Source organism: Lynx canadensis, chromosome A1 (genome assembly GCF_007474595.2).
Source record: "Lynx canadensis isolate LIC74 chromosome A1, mLynCan4.pri.v2, whole genome shotgun sequence".
In the NCBI taxonomy this organism is placed as follows: Eukaryota; Metazoa; Chordata; class Mammalia; order Carnivora; family Felidae; genus Lynx; species Lynx canadensis.
The window spans coordinates 27,664,512-27,684,540 of record NC_044303.2 but is presented as its reverse complement, the minus strand read 5'-3'; the positions used below and the strand labels follow the sequence as shown (position 1 = coordinate 27,684,540).

The 20,029-nt window shown below is 39.0% G+C and overlaps 1 long non-coding RNA gene across 1 annotated transcript in view; it reads right to left on the bottom strand.

Annotated features, from left to right (window-relative positions):
* Window positions 1-7,781: 7,781 nt before the first annotated feature.
* LOC115511041 overlaps window positions 7,782-20,029 on the bottom strand; it is a 36,461-nt gene continuing 24,213 nt past the window's right edge. The window contains exon 5 of the long non-coding RNA XR_004342950.1: window positions 7,782-8,004. This is a non-coding gene — a long non-coding RNA (uncharacterized LOC115511041). The remainder of the gene's footprint in view (window positions 8,005-20,029) is intronic.

The following is a 20,029-nucleotide window of genomic DNA, read 5'->3' as shown; positions in this document are numbered from 1 at the left end:
TTGCATATCTAAGCATAAATATGGCAGGATAATATTTTTGTAACTTTTAATCAGATTCAACCTCCTCCTCCCAACCTTCTCCCTCTTTGGAATTCCTTCATATGTTCCACAAGGTGTTTCCCCCAACTCCAGTGATACATTATGAATTACTCACGACCTTAGGAATAGGAAAGCAGAGGAGAGAGAACAATGGAGTCAAATATATTACTTATGTTTGACAAACTGAAGTGCAGGTAAAAGATGGTACAAATTTGGAACAATAGGACCTTTGGTACCCCCATGTCATTCAGTGCAGAAAATAATTTCATGGCTGGTGAGATGGCAGGAGGAGAGATCTCATGGACAGGAATAGAGGACCACTGAGAAGCTACTCAGATCTGCCGTCCAAGAGCTTCATGGCAGCACAGCCAGGGTTCAGACCCCAACAGTCTGGGTGTTACCCACCAAATGATAAGCGAGACTGATGTTCATTTGACCTTTGTACACTTCCATTCAACCCATCTGATAGGGACAGTCACCGCCCCCCAATTTTGATGGCTTGGGTCACTCACACAAGTAACCACAAACACATGGAAAGGAAGATGGGGCCCTGACATCTGGAAGGATAGGGCGATGGGGTAAGGAGAGTCCCTAGGACCAAATCAAAGCATTTTGCAGTCTCCCCTGGGATTCCCTGAGTCCTGTCACTCCCACCCCTTTCACTAAGGCAATCAGCAACCAACCAATTAGACCACGAATGCATTCAATGGTCCTATTGCACATTATCAGGGGTGGAGAAACCTGACTCAATGGCGTTCTTCTGCTGGGAATCTGTTACGGAAAGCGATGCTAATTTGTAGTGTCTTCTATTTCTCCAAAGTACTCAGAGATTTTGTTATTCAATCTGTTATTTATTCATACACCCTACTGTGGGGTCTTTTAGGTCATCCTGCAGATCTCTCTCTTCTACCTCATTCTTCTCTGACAAGTGGTTTGTTGGCAAACCAGTTGCATTCATGGAGCAATTTATACACTTAGCCTCACTTCTCTTTGCTCTACCAATAATAAGGGTCCCATCCATTTAACCTAGTGCTAGACCAAGCAACAATTTAAGAACTCAAAAGGGCAAAGCACCAATTATAGTACAGAAGGCTTGGTCGGCTGGGTGAGGAGGAAATAGCAAGCTTGACCTTTCAGACTTAAGCTAACATGTAGATCACCAGGGTCCATTTAAAAGTCAAAGACATTTTCCAAACCACCTCAAAGAATTAACAATATATCCTATCATAAGAGAATTCAGAGATTTTTTGTAATCTACAGAACCAGACTCAAAGCATGTATATATTTATTTCTAAACATTTTTCATTTGCGGGGAGATTTGAGGAACTCTAAAAGAAAAAGAAATGGCATTAATATGCTATAAAAGGAAAACACTGAGCAAACAAGCTGTAAGCGGCCCTCCATTTGGTTAATATGGCAGTGTTTACAACATTCTTTTCTTCACCACTATCTCACAAATATTTTGTCCAAATTTCTATAGTATATATGTTTAGCCACAGACCGAGCATGAAGGAGAACAAGCTTTGAGTCACTGGCCTTCTAGAAGCAACAAGTTCTCTTTCCAATGTCTACCCAAGAGGCATTTACCCTGCCATAGTCACATCTTCTCATTAGATACTCCTGAAGCACTGGATCCTTCCTGCTCAAAGGCAAGTCCACTAAAGTGACCAATCTTTGCCCTGTGGGAGGAAACAGCTTACTCCACACAGGAATTATTAAAGTCTCAGTTGATATAGAGCAACATCTTTTGAGTAGAAACCACAAGCAGCACATAGAAGACTTAATCTTCACATTAGTACTCTGCCATCACACCATGAAAAAGTTCGTCCTCCTTTTTAAAGTCCTCCTACTTAGCTTTTAACACCCTTCTTTAGAGTGAATCACCCTTGCAAGTATTATCATCATTTACTAGGCGCCCATACCATTTGAGATCATGACGTTTCTTGACATGCATCTATCTGGCAGAAGTATTCCAAATGTATTTAGTCACCGCTAGTATTCTTCCAAAGTTGAAACTACCACAAAGGAAGTGTGTACTTGACCTGAACTCTTGAGAGCTGACTCTTTTAAGTAAGTATAAACAGAGCGGAAACCCTGTCATCAGAGAAGCATTTGCAAAAGGGAGACCAAGTCAGAACATGAGCAGCAGATGGGGCTTGAGAGCCAAGAATGAAAAACCCAGGAATGCATCCAAACTCTATAAATCATTATTGACTTAGCTTCATGCCGTCTTAATGACTTTTACTACCTCTTGGTTCCAATTCGAAGTGCATATTAAAGCAAGCAACATTGCAAAGACCAGAGGGGCTAGAATAGTAAACTACCCGTGGCTTAGTAATCGTTATGCATTAATTATTCAGGAGCTGGAGCTACTCTTTGCAAACATTAAAACCAGTGACAGCAAAGAAATATGCCTTCCGTTTGGAGGATGGGAAGGAGTAGTACTATTTGGGGTTGATGCTGGCACAATATTTAGCAGAGCATGACAGGTTTAGTAGATAAATAATGTGATGTAGTATCATGCAAACTGTTAGCAATGTATTGGAAGGCTCAAGTATTCCCTGTAGGGCATTTACATTGGATTTGCTATGATTGCAATATCTGCACAGTGATGCATTACGTGTTTTATTCTCTTTATTATATGTTTTCATTACTTTGTGTGTTAGAATGCAATAAAGAAAGCTGAAGCAATAAAGGCTGATTGATAATAATAATTCTGCAAAGATGCAACTTCCTTTCTAAAGCAGTTCCAGAGTCAGAAGAACCAATGGCATCCAGTCATCTGTTCCTTTGTGAAGATTTTATCCTCCTTTCTGATAAAGGAATGGTAATTGGTTTGGAAACAGCTTCTGGTGACAGCTGGCACTCTATGGTAAAGGAGGAGGAAGGTAGGGGAGAATGTGTACCATTTAGAATGCTGAATCCTGCATGTGGTTCAATTCTCTGCTTCTCTTTTTGCTTTCATCTTCTTCAATTAGAGATCAGATGTCCTCTTTTAAAGGAAAAATAAGTACACTTTCAGGATCAGTACTGTCTGGGCTCTCTCACTCTGACAGCCTCTCCTACATTCGAAATTTTAAAACATCTTCCCCAGGGAGGCCCTTTAGTAGCTCTCAAGCCAGGTTCACTGGATTCAGGAACGTGTCACATGTGGCCATGGGTCAGGAGAGGACGAGTCCCAACCTAAGTTGAAAGGAGCTTCCGAGATCCAGACATGGCGGAGCGCATGTGATCAACTGGTGGAAGTGTCTGTAAGGAGTAGATTTTTCACAGAGGTTTTGTTGGGGGTATGTGGTTTTCTTGTGGGCATCCAGGACAAGTGGATGGATATACATGCTAGTGTTTATCTGGGATGTTGGAGGGGGGGCGGCGAGGGGAAGCTGCACGCACAAATTAAATGAAATAGTTCCATAAGGGACCCTGGGGATCCAGAAAAGTAATAGTGTTGGGGAAAAAAAAAACCACAGAATCAGAGCAAACAGTATCCTCCTCACTTCTGTGTCCAGCACAGAATGGGTTCATCCCCATCAGGAGGCCTGGGAACACAGCACGGCTCTCAGCAACCTGAGGGCTTGTGGCTATAAGAGAACAGGGAGAGAGAGAGAGAGAGAGAGAGAGAGAGAGAGCGAGCGAGCGCTTGTGGCTTGTGGCTATAAGAGAACAGGGAGAGAGAGAGAGAGCGCGCGCACCTGGTCCTGGTCATGCACATCAGCATCTTCAGGGAGGCCACCAGCCTTGGAGCCATGGGGAGGCACAGTCTAAATGACTCCAAAAGCAACACACATCAACCAGCAGCACAGTGCAGAGAAGCAGGACTGAGAGCACCTGCGAGGCACCTTCCAAGACCTCCCAGAAATACCGGAGGAGAATTATGCAGGGAACTGCGGTTTTGTATTATGTAGGTACAGGCATGAGTCAGTGAAATTTGGGTTATAACCATTAAGTGGCTTTATTTGTACCCACAAACAGATGAGGCTTTGGGGAAAGTCAGGTTATATGTGAAGTAGAGAGAAAATTACATTTGTGATTGCAAAGGGCAGACAGTCACTCCCAGTATGTGATTTTCTAAAAGGCCCAAGCAATATAGATCACCCTCAGTTAAACACACTAATGGAACAAAACAATAGTATATTCAGGTCAGACCGGTGAACTCTCACATGTGGGAGTCCCTGCAAAAGATGACAGAAAGGGTAGGGATGCCCAGGGATCACATGAAATGGAGGGCAGTACTTGTAAAATATTGGTCACAAAGGAATGAATGAGGGGCGCCTGGGTGGCTCCGTTGGTTAAGCATCCGACTCTTGATTTCGGCTCAGGTCATGAATGCATGGCCATAAGTTCGAGCCCTGCATCAGGCTCTGCACCAACAGTGCAACAGTGAGGAGCCTGCTTGGGATTTTCTTTCTCTGTCTCTCTGTCTCTCTCTCTCTGCCCCTACCCCACATGGTGTGCCCTCTGTCTCAATATAAAGCATTAAAAAAAGAGAGAGAATCAACGAGAAAGCCTATTAAAGTGCAGATTGTAGGACCTACTCCCCAGAGGTCCTGATTCAGTCAACTCGGATATTCTCCAAGCCTCCTGCAATGTAATCTGTATAGAAGTGATCTTCAAACCACTCCTGGATAAACACCACCATAGGGGCATCTGACAAAGTATCCATCTGGGTCTGCACTACCAAACCAGAACCAGAGCTTTGCCAAGGGAATCACCGCGGCTGTGCCCAGAAGAGATAGAACCCTGTGTAAGACAGAGAATAAAGTGAGGAAGACAGCATGGAATGCTGTGACCAGATGCAGGGTCGGAAAACAGGAAGTCTAGAGAAGCAGAGAGAAGAATGAGTGGGGGCCAGGGCCACGGACCAACAGGGCCATGGGTCACAACTTTTACATGGTGTCTTCAGCTTGATCTCACGAGGTTGGGCTGGACAGTGATGGAAAAGCCTCAAGAGATAACTACATCTGATCATTTATTTCAAGTATTTTTGTAGTCATTGTGTATGGTAGGCACGTTTTTCATATGCCAAACTGCTTTCCGAAATACATTTCTCTTAACTAATGGAATTGTTTGCTATTGAGTACAGATGTGAGTTTGCAGGTACAGTTTTTGAGAAGCTCCGTCTTTCTTCGTAGATGTTTCTTTCTTCGAAACTTACTTGTGAGGCAGCCTTGTATGACAGAAAGAGCATGTGCTTTGGAGGCAGAAAGACTGGAATTCAAATTCGGACTCCACTCACAAAGTGGGTGACATTGAGCAAATTATTCGACCTCTTGGGACATCGGTTGTCTACTCTATAAAGTTGGGATGATTGTACCTAGCCTACAAGTATCTTGTGTGGATTAAGTCAAATAAAATATGTCAAAGTAAAATATAGTCGTGACGCCTCCCTCACGGGGCTTGAGATTTAACAGGCACTGAATAAATGGCAACTCGTAACTAGTATAACCAACCTAGTCTATAGCTTTGAATAAGCCCATCTTTCTAACACTGTGGTTAGCAGCTTATTACACTTTCCCAGATTATAAGTAAAAGCTGAACTAGTGTTTGTTAATACCTCAGCATAAACATGTATTTATATTTCTAATCATTATATTAAAACAGAATATATGACTAATGTTGAGTTTTACAGAAATTTCAACACTTGGGGAGGGTTATTATTTTTTCCACATCCTTAATCTAATCCTAGTTTTTCTTAGATTTAAGCAGAATGTGTTCCTTCTACTGGTAATCTTTGATTGGCTTATGCCTATTTTGCATGCATCCTCCAGATAGGGATGGCCACTTGAGCATAGTCGGTCTGGATAGACCACCCTGGGGTGACAGAAATCCCCCTGCTTCCTTGCTGTCATTTCTTAGTACCAGCCTCTTCTACATTTTCCGTTATTTACTTAAGTCCAAGAGGTACTGCCAGCAAGTCTATTCTTTTTTCAACCCAGAGCATATAAGAGGAGCAAGGTAAGAAGTTACAAGAGCAATGGTACCAAACTGGAAGAGCAAAGCCAATCCCTATGCAGCTATTGTTTGTGGGCAATGTCTTGTAGCTTATGGATTACTAGACTATGATTGGCGAATTCCATAAAATGATGAGTTTATAGTATTCTTTGGGAGCTCGGAGTAGGGAGCGACTATGTTCAGTATAGCTTCAAAGAGGAAGTGATATTTAATCTGGGATTACAATAGCAGGAGGGTCATGAGTATTTCAGGCAGTGTGAACAGCATGTGCAAAGAAAAGGGCAAGTACCACGTTGTGGTTAAAACTGTGTGTGTGTGTGTGTGTGTATGTGTGTGTGTGTGTGTGTGTGTGTGTGTGCGCGCGCGCGCGAGAGCGCGCGTGCACGGGCATGTGCACACATCTAGAGGTGGTGATAAAGGATTGAAGGTGAGATCAGAATGGCGGGTTGGGATTAGACAAGGAATGGCTTTTAACCCAAGCTGTAAAGGTAGTACTTCATCCATAAATTTCAACCGGCTGTAAAAAAGTATTTCAATAGCAATTTGTGCATAAATTGTATAGAACAAGAACAGAAGTGAGGAAACCAGTGAAAAGCCTAAAGAATTATCTTTTAACTATCGGTACATCTCATAGACCACCCGCATGTCCCATACTAAAACAAAGTAGAAGTGATCCTACCACAGAGGAAAAGGGGTAAAACCAGCCAGCACCCTGTTTTGGTGACTTGTTTTTTAAGTAAATCAAAGTGAAGTTCAGCCTTTGTTAATGCCCCAATTTAAGACCTAGAATTGCATTTTGCTCATTTGAAAGGCCTTTTCTTTTAGAATAAGTATATTTCGTTTGAAAATGGATTTTGCAGCTTATTAGTGACCTAGTCCTGCAAAACTAGGATCCTGAAGCCAGCTTCAATGTGATTCCCACAGTATTTTCAAGCTACTTAGAGCTCTTATCACAACTCCACACCACTGTGGGGGGAGGGGGGTTACAATTTGGACAAGGGGACCTGGAACTGGGTCTAGAAAGCTGTGCTATGACCTAATATAGAAAAAACAATTACCTTGAAATTTCATAGAATCCATAAAGAAAATCAGGCTGTTTGCATTTTATAGATTCTTTAATTCCCCCAAAATAGCTCCAATTTCTTCCTAACACCCTAATCATACAATCTCTATGATTTTAAATTTTTTTTAACGTTTTATTTATTTTTGAGACAGAGAGAGACAAAGCACGAACGGGGGAGGGTCAGAGAGAGGGAGACAAAGAATCCGAAACAGGCTCCAGGCTCCGAGGGGTCAGCACAGAGCCCGATGCGGAGCTCGAACTCACGGACCGCGAGATCATGACCTGAGCTGAAGTCGGCCGCTTAACCGACTGAGCCACCCAGGCGCCCCCAATCTCTATGATTTTAGACAATTACTGATCAAAGTTTTATTTTCCCAGGCCATTGCTTCCTCTCAAATCCTAAATTTATTATCAAAACTAGCTTCAGTGACCCTAAGAAACTTCTCAAGAAATTTTTTCCAAGTAAATTATTCAACAGTAAAACAATAATTTAAAAGAGAGAAATTCCTTTTGATCTCTTTTTGAATCATTGAAATGGACTTGGGGTTAGGTCTTCTCATTGTCAGACTTGTTCAACAATAATCTTCATTCTCTCCACTTATCAAGAAAATGGACAAAATCACCATGTACTTCTGTTACAAATTATAATCTTATAAAACTTTCATTTTGTAAGTGAAATACCATGACTAATTAAAAAAAATGACACTGGGTTTAAATACCACTTTTATTGTAGCAAACATCATCACTTTCTGATGAGTAAATCTCATCAAAGAAACAAGAACAAAGCAAAATGTCATTCACTTTCCAAATTCTATTCAACCTCCTTTTAAAAATTAGGGACAATAAAAGTTCTGAGCTCAACATACCTTATCAGCTTCTCCTGAGAGTCCTCATTGTCCTTTGATCTTTTCTGCCATCTGTAGCTCCACTGTAGATGACAGAACCTCTCTATCCTGGAGACAAGATGGAAGCATGAAAGGATAGTGGATTTGGGGTCCAATTTCAGATTGTGGTTCAAATTTAATCTCCTAATAGTTTTGTAACCTAAAGCCACATAATTAACTCATCTGGCTCGGGTGTAAAATGAAGGTAAAAGTAACCTGCTTCCTACGGGGTGTGTGTCTGTGTATGTGTATTAAACTGCGCTCAATAAACACTTGACAATTTCCAATTACATAAGGGGGAAAGCTCAAACTTCTTACTGCACGAAAGAAGTCTGACCAACAAAACTCACAAAAGAAGTTAGAAGAGATGGATCCACATGTATGTAAATGGACTCAACTGCCCAACTAAAAGACAAAGAATGTTGAACTATATATTTTTTAAATAGTCACATCTAAAATGAAATCTGCAAAAGGAACATCTAAACACAAACCACAGAAAAATTAAAAATGTAGAAAAATTATGTATTAAGCACGAACTGGTTAACACAACCCAAAGAGTTCTGGTATAGTTACAATAATATCAGACAAAAGATCATCTTTAAGAGGAAAAGATTATTGCACTAGTGGAGAGGGCTTCTACATATTTAAAAAAATGTAGAAACATGTAAAAATACTAAAATTCTATATACCACAATAAAATACCTTCAGATATATACAACAAAAAGCTATAGAATGAAAAGGAAAAATTGATAAAGCAACCATCATCATAGTGAAAGGTTTTAACACACTTCTCTCAGTAATTTAAAGACCAAGTAAACAAAGAATCATAAAATAGAATATTTGAAGAACACAATTAATATTCCATACATTAACATTAATGTACATAGAATATAATTAGAGAATAAACATTCTATTCAAGTATACATGGACTGTCTATAAAAACTGACCCTCATAAGGAGTCTCAATAAATTTCAGAGAATCCTATAGTAATCTGCATTCTCTGATCTCAATAATACTAAATTACAAATCAGTGGGAGGAGGATTTTTTCAGGCCCATATATTTAGAAAGTTAAAAATATGCTACTTTAGAAAAATGTTTTTAATATTTATTCATTTTTGAAAGAGAGAGAGAGAGAGCGCGCGCGCATGAGTGAAGAAGGGGCAGAGAGAAATGGAGACACAGAATCCAAAGCAGGCTCCAGGTTTTGAGCTGTCATCACAGAGCCCGATGTGGGGCTCAAACTCACAAACAGCGAGATCATGACCTGAGGCAAAGTTGGATGCTTAACCAACTAAGCCACCCTGGCACCCCTAGAAAGTTAAAAATACACTACTAAATAATTCATGGCTCAATGGAGAAATCACACAAAACATTTGGAAAAATAACAGAAACACTACATCGCAAAATTTGAGGAATGCATTTAAAAAGGTAATTGAAGTTAAAACAAATAATCCTAAAATTTGTATGGAACCACAAAAGACCTCGAATAGCCAAGGAATCTTGAAAAAGACTAACACCATCAGTATTGCAACCCCAGATTTCAAGATATACTACAAAGCTGCAGTAATCAAAACAGTAGGGTGCTGGCACAAAAACAGACACATAGAACAAGAGAACAGAATAGAGAGCCCAGAAATAAACCCACAATTATATGGCCAATTAATCTTCAACAAAGGAGGCGAGGATATGCAATGGGAAAAAGACAGTGTCTTCAATACACGCTGTTGGGAAAACGGGACAGCTACATGCAAAAGATGAAACTGGACCCTGGCTTACACCATACACAAAATAAACAAAAAAAAAATGGATTAAGGACCTAAATGTGAGAACTAAAACCTTAAAAATCCTAGAAGAGAGACACAGGCAATAATTCCTCTGACATCAGCCATAGCAACATTTTTTCTAGATAGGTCTCTTAAGGCAAGGGAAATAAAAACAAAAATAAACTACTGGGACTACACCAAAATAAAAAAAAAGTAAAAAAAATTAAAAGTAAAAAAAAGCTTTTGCAGAGCAAAGGAAACCGTCAACAAAACAAAAAGTCAACCTACTAAATGGGAGAAGATACTTGCAAACGACATATTCAGTAAAGGCTTAGTATCAAAAATATATAAAAAGCTTATACAATTCAGCACACAAAAAAACAAGTGAACAAATTTAAAATGGGCAGAAGATATGAACACACATTTCTCCAAAGACATACAGATGGCTAACAAACACATGAAAAGATTCTCAATATCACTCATCATCAGGGAAATGCAAATCAAAACCACAATGTGACATCACCTCACACCTGTCGGAGTGGCTAAAACCAACAACACAGGAAACAAGTGTTGGCAAAGATGTGGCTGTAAAGGAATTCTCATGCACTTTTGGCGGGAATGCAAATTGGTACAGCCACTGTGGAAAACAGTACGGAGGTTCCTCCAAAAATTAAAAATAGAATTACTTTATGATCCAGTAATTCCACTAATGGGTATTTGCCCAAAGAATACAGAAACACTAATTTGAAAATATATATGCACCCCTATGTTTATATCAGTATTATTTACAATAGCCCAATTATGGAAGCAGCCCAAGTGTCCACTGATAGATGAATGGATAAAGAAGATGTGGTATGTGAGTGTGTGTGTACGTGTGTATGTATATGTATATATATATTTCTGTTCCAAATTGTGGTTTTGTAAAAACTTTCATTTTATCATAAGTTCAATACCATGACTAATATAAAAAATGACCCTGGGTTTAACCACTTTTATTGTAACAAACAATATATATTTGTGTGCACGTGTGTGTGTACCTATATATATATACATATATATATACATGTATATACATATATATATACGTACATGTATATATATACACATAAGTACACACACACATGCACACACGCACACACACACACATACAATGGAACATTACTTAGCCCTAAAAAAAAAACGAAATCTTGCCATTTGCGATGACATGGATGGATGGAGCTAGAGAATATAATGCTAAGCGAAATAAGTCAGTCAGAGAAAGACAAATGCTGTAAGATTTCACTCATATATGGACTTTAAGAAACAAAACAAGCAAACAAAGAAAAAAAGAGACAAACCAAAGGACAAAATCCTAACTATAGAGAATGAACTGGTGGTTGCCAGAGAGGAGATGGGTGGGGGAATGGGTGAAATAGGTGAAGGGGATTAAGAGCACACTTATCGTGATGAGCACTGCGTAATGTATAGAATTATTGAATTACTGCACTGAACACCTAAAATTGATACAAGACTGTATGTTAACTATACCTGAAGTACAATAAACAAACAAAACCAAGAACAAAATGAAAAAAAGGTAATCGAAGTAACACAGCCATAAATGCTTTTATTAGAGAAAAAGAAAGGGTGAATATAAATAAAGAGTCCAACATACAGAATTTTTAAATTTTTTTTTTCAACGTTTATTTATTTTTGGGACAGAGAGAGACAGAGCATGAACAGGGGAGGGGCAGAGAGAGAGGGAGACACAGAATTGGAAACAGGCTCCAGGCTCTGAGCCATCAGCCCAGAGCCTGACGCGGGGCTCGAACCCACGGACCGCAAGATCGTGACCTGGCTGAAGTCGGACGCTTAACCGACTGCGCCACCCAGGCGCCCCAGGAATTTAAAAAAAAAAAAATCGAAGTAACACAGCCATGAATGCTTTTATTAGAGAAAAAGGGTGAATATAAATAAAGAGTCCAACCTAAGGAATTAAAAAAAAATTTTTAGTATTTTTTAAAAATACTAAAAACAAAGAAAAAAGGAAAAATAGTAAAGATAAGATGAAACAGGAATAAAATAGGAAATGAAGATATTAATAGAGAGGATTAACTGAACAAAAGAATTCTTTTAACTGAGTAGTAAATTTGACCAATTTTAGCAATATTGATCAAGAAAAAATAGAAAAGGTACATTATGAGGAATAAAATTAAGTCATAATTACAAATTCAGCAGAGACTAACAAGATTTCTTTAAGATTATAGTTTTTTTTGTCAATAAATTCGAAAATATAGGAAAAATCAACAAATTCCCTGAGACAGTTAAATCGTCAAAACTTACTCAAGAAAAAAAAATAAAAAACTTGAATATACCCATAACCAATAAAGGCATGGGTCCATCTGAACTTTTTTCATAAAGGAAACTCCAAGGACAGACAGTTTTATATGCAAGTTCTACCAAATATTTAATAAGCAACTAATTCCTAAATCAGTTTCTTCCTTTTATGTTTTGTTCAACAAATATTTTTCAGCTGAAGGTATAAGCCTGTTCTGTATTTCCTTAGAAAATATTTGGAAGTTTTGTCTATCATATGTACATATTTATTACATTTAGAATTGATTTTGTATATCCTGTGATGTAGGAATCAATTTTCTATTTTTCCACATCCACTGTGCTTTCTGCCATGTATCAGATTTCAATATATGTCTGTTTCTGAGCTGTTGCTTCATTGATTCTATATCTATTTATCAATATATACTAATATCCGCTGATATAATTACCACAGTTTTTAATGTTTGCAAGTTGTCTGGCCTCCTTCCTCACCCCACTTCACCCCCCACACCACCCACCACCTCCTTCTTCAGGAACATCTGAGCATCTGGGCTATTTTTACCTCTGTTCGTATAAATTTTAAAATATACTTCAAAAGTTCCATAGAAAGTCTTGTTGGGATTTTGACTGGAATTTCTTTTAAAAATGTAGACCAGGGGCGCCTGGGTGGCTCAGTCGGTTAAGCAGCCGACTTCAGCTCAGGTCATGATCTCGCGGTCTGTGAGTTCGAGCCCCGCGTCAGGCTCTGTGCTGACAGCTCAGAGCCCGGAGCCTGTTTCAGATTCTGTGTCTCTCTCTCTCTCTGACCCTCCCTCGTTCATGCTCTGTCTCTCTGTCTCAAAAATAAATGTTAAAAAAAATTTTTTTTTAAATTAAAAAAAATGTAGATCAACTTGGTGAGAACTAATACCTTTATAATATTGAACCTTCTTATGCTAAAATATGGTATACAGCTTCATTTATCACAATCTTTAGGCTTTTTCAATAAAATTGTTGTAAATTTCTCCTTAATGGTCTTTATTTTTTTTCCTTACCCCTACACATTATGTTGTGTATTTTTTAAATGTTAAGGTCTGTTGCTGGTGCTACTAAAGAAATAGACTTTTATATACTGAACTTCATCCAGCAACCTGTTGAACTCTTACTAGTTCTGATATTTGTCTCTATATTTTATGGAGTTTTCTATGATAATTTCAACCACAAATAACAAAATTTTGTTCCTGCCTTCACAATCTTTACAATTATTATTTCTTCTTCCTTATGAGTACTATTTCTGAAATGTTTACTACAACATTGCACCTACACGGTCATAGTGGGTATCCTTGTCCTGCTACTCTTTTTAAAGGAAAGGTTTTGTGCTTAGCATTGAATTTACTGTTGTTTCATGTCTGATGTTTGGTATTTCAGATATACTTTATCAGGTTAAAGAAATTCATGTCTATCTCTAGATCCCTTAATAGCATTTTATCAAATGATTTTATATCTTTAATACTACATCTGTTAATTTAGTAAAATAAACTCACTATTTCTCTAATGCTGAACTTTGCTTTTCTGATGTAAACCCAGCTTGATCATACATTAGCTTTTTGGTGGATTCCTGAATTAAATTGCTAACATTTTAATTTTTTTCTTAATGTTTATTTATTTTTGAGAGAGAAAAAGAGAGCATAAGCGGGGAAGAGACAGAGAGAGGGAGACACAGAATCCAAAGTAGGCTCCAGGCTCTGAGCTGTCAGTACAAAGCCCAAAGTGGGGCTCAAACTCAAGGACCGTGAGATCATGACCTGAACTGAAGTCGGATGCTTTACTGACTGAGCCACCCAGGTGCCCCTCAAGTGCTAACATTTTAGATGCTACTTTTGCATCTATCCTCATGAATATACTTAGCCTGCAGAGTTTCTTTCTCATACTCTCATCAAGACTTTGCTAGAATAGCAGTGAGGTTCCGTTGCAAATAACAGAAACCACTCTAATTCTTTTAAGCAGAAAAAGGATTAGGTCCTTACAAATTTGTTAGAAGGAGTGTCGAACTGGTTTTAGGCTGAGACTCCAAGAGACTTCTAGAGAAATCTTGCACATGTGGTCCACCAAGTTAATGGTTATCTCTGTTACAATTAAACACACACACACACACACACACACACACACACACACAGGCGTGATGGTTAAGTTTTATGTGTCAACTTGGCTAGGGTCTGGTGACCAGTTGACTGGTCAAACAGTGGTTGAGATATTGCTGTGAAGTTGTTTTGTATACACGATTAACATCTATAATCTGCTGACTTTAAGTAAAGGAGATTACCCTCAATAATATGGGTGAGACTCACTCAATCAGTTGAAGGCCTTCAGAGCAGAAACTGAGGTTTTCCAGAGAAGTGTGCCTCAACACTGTAACAGGTGTATCCTGCCTAAGTTTCCAGCATGCCAAGACTGCCCTACAGACTTCATACCCAAGAGTACAATATTAGCTTCTGAGATTCCAGCCTGTTGGCCTGCCCTACAAGTTTTGGATTTGCCAGCCTCTGACAATCACATGAGCCAATTTCTACCAAAAAAAGATATACATACCTTTATGTGTGTGTGTGTGTGTGTGTGTGTGTGTGTGTGTGTGTGTGTGTATGTATATATATATATATATATATTCTGTATAACACATATAAATGTCTATAAATGTATATTATGTCATATATATTATATGAATATATATACATATTACATGTATGTGTGTACACACACATATACATACCTACATATATGTATATACATATATATACACACACACACATATGTGTATATAGGAATACAAAATGGTACAGCCACCTTAGAAGACAGTTTGCAGTTTCTTGCTAAACTAAACATACTCTTACCATAAAACACAGCAATTGCATTCCTTGGTATTTCCCCAAAGAAGTTGAAAACTTACGCCCATACAAAAACCTGCACACAGATATTTATAGCAGCTTTATTCATAGTTGCCCAAACTTGGAATCAACCAAGATGTTCTTCAGTAGGTGAATGGATAAGTAAACTGTGGTTCATCCAGGCAATGGAATACTATTCAGTGCTAGAAAGAAACGAGTTATCAAGCCATTAAAAGACATGGAGGATTTCTGCATTCTTCGGGTAAACACCTAGTAGTACAATGGATGGATCATGGGGTAGTTCTATTTTTAACCTTTTGAGAAACCTCCATGCTGCACCTCAATGTTTGTAGCAGCATTATCTATAATACCACATTATGGAAACAGCCCAAGAGTCCATCAATTGATGAATGGATAAGAAGATGTGATATATGCATACAGTGGAATACTACTAATCCATAAAAGAGAATGAAATCTTGCCATTTGCAATGACATGGATGGAGCTAGAGAGTATAATGCAGAGGGAAACAAATCAGTCAGAGAAAGACAAATACATATGATTTTACTTATATGTGGATTTAAAAAACAAAACAAATGAGCAAAGGGTAAAATAAAAGAGAGAGAGAGGCAAACCAAGAAACAGACTCTTAACTATAGAGAACAAACTGGCGGTTACCAGAAGGGAAGTAGGTGAGGGGATGGGTTAAATAGGTGATGAGGACTAAGAAGTGTACTTGTTGAGTGGGAGCCAAGGTGGTGGAACAGAATGGAAGGTTTTTTTTTGCGTCTCTCATCCATGAAATACAGCCGGATCAACACTAAACCATCCTGCACACCTAAATAACTGATTTGAGGATTAACACAACAATCGGCACAACCTGAACCAGAGAACTCAGCAGGTACTCAGTGTGGAGAAGTGAACTGGGGGAAAGAGAAGCAGCAGAGAGAGGGAGCTGTTTTTGCTTGCGGAGAGAGGATGGAGATGGGGGGAGAGTACAGGAAAGCTTCCCCCCTGCCTGAAAGCTGGAGAGAAAAGAAAGAGTATACAAGGGACTGAACCTAAAAGGGAGAAAGGAGAAAGCAGAGGGTTTAAATTCCATTAAGACTCCATAAACAGGGGCGCCTGGGTGGCTCAGTTGGTTGGGCGTCCAACTTGAGCCCAGGTCATGATCTCACGGTTCGTGGGTTCGAGCCCCGCGTGGGGATCTGTGCTGACAGCTCAGAGCCTGGAGCCTGCTTTGAATTCTGTGTCTGCCTCTGTCTCTGTTCCTTCCCTACTCATACTCTGTCACTCTCTCTCAAAAATAATCAAAAAATTTTTTTAAAAAAAGACTCTATAAACAGGGGGATCACAGAGTCTGAAACTCTGCAGCTTGATACTGGGCAGAGCTCTGGTGGGAATGGCAAATCCCCAGGAGCAGAGAGCGAGGACCAAGGGGTCCTCAGGCTACAGGGGGAGAGGCAGTTCCCTTGCTGGGAGGATATTTGGTAGAGGCTGTGCAGCCACCCCACAGGCAAAGGTCCCAGCAGACCCTGGAGAACAACCACATTCGCTGGTACTGGAAAAAGGACATTAAGCAGGAAGCCTGGTGTCAGATGTATGTTGTGATTTACCATAATCCCTGAAACGATGCTGCTACATGAGAGCGGAAATTTTTCTGGGGCAGGCTGGCACCCAGCCACAGTCTCTGAGCATCGTCAGTAGCACAGTCCTACGAATGTTCCTGGGTTCGGCCGGCACCTGACCATTGCTCAGTGAGACTCTCCCCAGAGGGTCTGAGTGGGTCAAAGCCTCAGTCCCTCAGAAGTGAGTGACTAGGAAAAAAATCCCAGCCACATCTGAGATAAAATTCAGGAGGGAGGTGCCATCTTGCAACCTGATGGCTTGGTCACAGACAATGTAAAAGCGGGAAGTGAATGGAAGCCAGAGACAAAGGAGGGGTGTGCGATTGCTGGTTGGGGAGAACAGAGTTCCCAAACTAGAGACTGGGTAGCTGGGTGACACCATTTTCATCCCTCCCATGCATGCACATCCACACCTACACGCACCACAACAATCCACCTCAGTAAGCTAAGCAGGGCCACCTAGTGCAGAAGGGAGCTGTTACACTAAGCCCCACCCATCTGGGGCAACCTCGCTCTACAGGAACACCACATGTCTCTCTGCCTGCTTAGTTTACAGACTATAAAATGCTTCACAGACGTCTGGGGGAAACTGATGTAATTTCAATCGTATTTCAGTCTGTTCGCTAGTCCATCTATTCAATTTTTTTTCTTTTTCTTTTCTTATTCTTAAATATAGAAAGAGAAAAAAATTATTTTTATTTCCCATTTTTATTAAAAAGATTTTTAATAATTTTCTACTATATCTTCACACTTTTGTAATTTTTTTACTTCTATTTTACTTTCATCATTTCATTTTATTCTATTTTATTGTATACATTTTTTCAAATTTTCAAACATTTTCCTTTTTCTCTTTTGTTTCTTTTTCTCATTTTTTTTTTCTTCTCATATCTTTCCCTTTTTTCTCCAATCTATCAAGCTCCTTTCAACCACCAAACTAAAATGCACCTAGGATCTAGCATCATTTATTTGATTTTTTTGTTGTTTTTAATTTTTTAATTTTAATTTTTTTTTACCTTATTAATCCCTTTTCTTCCTTCAAAAATATGAAATGAAGGAATTGACCCCAAAAGAAAGAACAGGAAGAAATGACAGCCAGGGACTTAAGACAAATACAAGCAAGATGTCTGAACCAGAATTTGGAATCACAATAATAAGAATACTAGCTGGGGTTGAAAACAGATTAGAATCCCTTTCTGTGGAGATAAAAGAAGTAAAAGCTAATCAAGATGAAATAAAACATGCTATAACTGAGCTGCAATCTCCATGGATGCTGCAGTGGCAAGGATGGATAGGGCAGAACAGCGAATCAGTGATAGGACAAACTCATGGAGAACAATAAAGCAGAAAAAAAGAGGGAGACTAAGGCAAAACAGCATGGTTTAAGAATTAGAGAAATCAGTGACGTTAAAAAGGAACAACATCAGAATCAAAAGGGCCCCAGGATATGAAGAGAGAGAAAAAGGGGTAAAAGGGTTATGAGGAAAAATCATAGAGGAAAACTTTCCTAACCTGGGGAAAGACACGGACATCAAAATCCAGGAAGCACAGGGACTCCCATTAGATTCAATAAAAGCCAAACATCAACAAGGCATATCATTGGCAAATTCACAAAATACTCAGTCAAGGAAAGAATCATGAAAGCAGCAAGGGAAAAACAGTCCTTAACCTACAAGGGAAGACAGATCAGGTTCAGAGCAGGCCTATCCACAGAAGGCCTGGCAGGCCAGAAAGGAGTGGCAGGATATATTCAATGTGCTGAATCAGAAAAATATGCAGCCAAGAATTCTTTACCCAGCAAGGCTGTCATTCAAAATAGAAGGAGAGATTTAAAGTTTCCCAAACAAAAATTAAAGGAGTTCGTGACCACTAAACCACTAGCCCTGCAAAAAATTTTAAGGGGGACTCTCTGAGGGGAAAACACACACACACACACACACACACACACACACACACACACACACACACACAAAAGACCAAAACCTACAAAGACTAGAAAGGACCAGAGAATACCACCAGAAACTCCGAACTCGACAGGAAACATAATGGCAATAAATTCATATCTTTAAGTACTCTCCCTAAACATCAATGAACTAAATGATCCAATCAAAAAACGTATGGAAACAGACTGGATAAGAAAACAAGATCCATCTATATGCTGTTGAGACCCACTTTAGACCTAAAGACACCTTCAGATTGAAAGTAAAGGGATGGAGAACCATCTATCACGCTAATGGTCACCAAAAGGAAGCTGGAGTAGCCATACTTGTATCAGACAATCTAGACTTTCAAGTAAAGACTGTAACAAGAGATAAAGAAGGGCATTATATCATAATTAAGGGGTCTATCCACCAAGAAGACCTAACAATTGTAAACATTTATGCTCCAAATGTGGCAGTCCCAAATTAATTAATTAATCACAAACATAAAGAAACTCATTAATAATACCATCATAGTAGGGGACTTCTCATTAATAATACCATCATAGTAGGGGACTTCGACACCCCACTTACAGCAATGAACAGATCACCTAAACAGAAACAGTGGCTTTGAATGACACACTGGACAGGATGGACTTAACAGATATATTCAGAACATTTCAACTAAAGCAGCAGAATACACATTCTTCTCCAGTGCCTTTAGAACATTCTCCAGAATAGATCACATACTGGGACACAAAGCAGCCCTCAGCGAGTACAAAAAGATCAAGATCATACCATGCACATTTCCAGACCACAATGCTATGAAATTCGAAATCAACCACAAGACTAAAGACCATCCTACTAAAGAATGAGTGGTCTAACCAAGAAGTTAAAAATGAAATTAAAAAGCACATGGAAGCCAATGAAAATGGTAAGACCATAGCCCAAAACCTCTGGGACGCAGTAAAGGTGGTCATAAGAGGGAAGTATATAGCAAGCTGGGCCTTCCTAAAGAAGGAAGAAAGGTCTCAGATACACAACCTAACCTTATACCTTAAAGAGCTGGAAAAAGAACAGCAAACAAACCCAAAACCAGCAGAAGACAGGAAATAATAAAGATTAAAGCAGAAATCAATGTATCAAAACCAAACCAAACCAAAACAAAACAAAACAAAAAACAGTAGAAGAAATCAAGAAATCAGAAGCTGGTTCTTTGAGAGAATGAACAAAATTGATAAACCCCTAGCCAATTTGATCAAAAAGAAAAGGAAAGAACCCTAAAAAACAAAAGTAAGATTTAAAGAGGAGAGATCACAACCAACACAGCAGAAATACAACAATAACAAGAGAATATTACAAGCAATTATACACCAATAAAATGGGCAATATGGAAGAAATGGACAAATTCCTAGAAACATATACACTACCAAAATTAAAACAGGAAGAAATAGAAAATTTGAACAGACCTATAACCAGTAAGGAAATCGAATTAGTAATCAAAAATCTCTCAAAAAACAAGAGTTCAGGGACAGATGTCTTTCCACAGGAATTTTACCAACCATTTAAAGAAGAGTTAATGCCTATTCTCTTGAAGCTGTTCCAAAAAATAGAAAT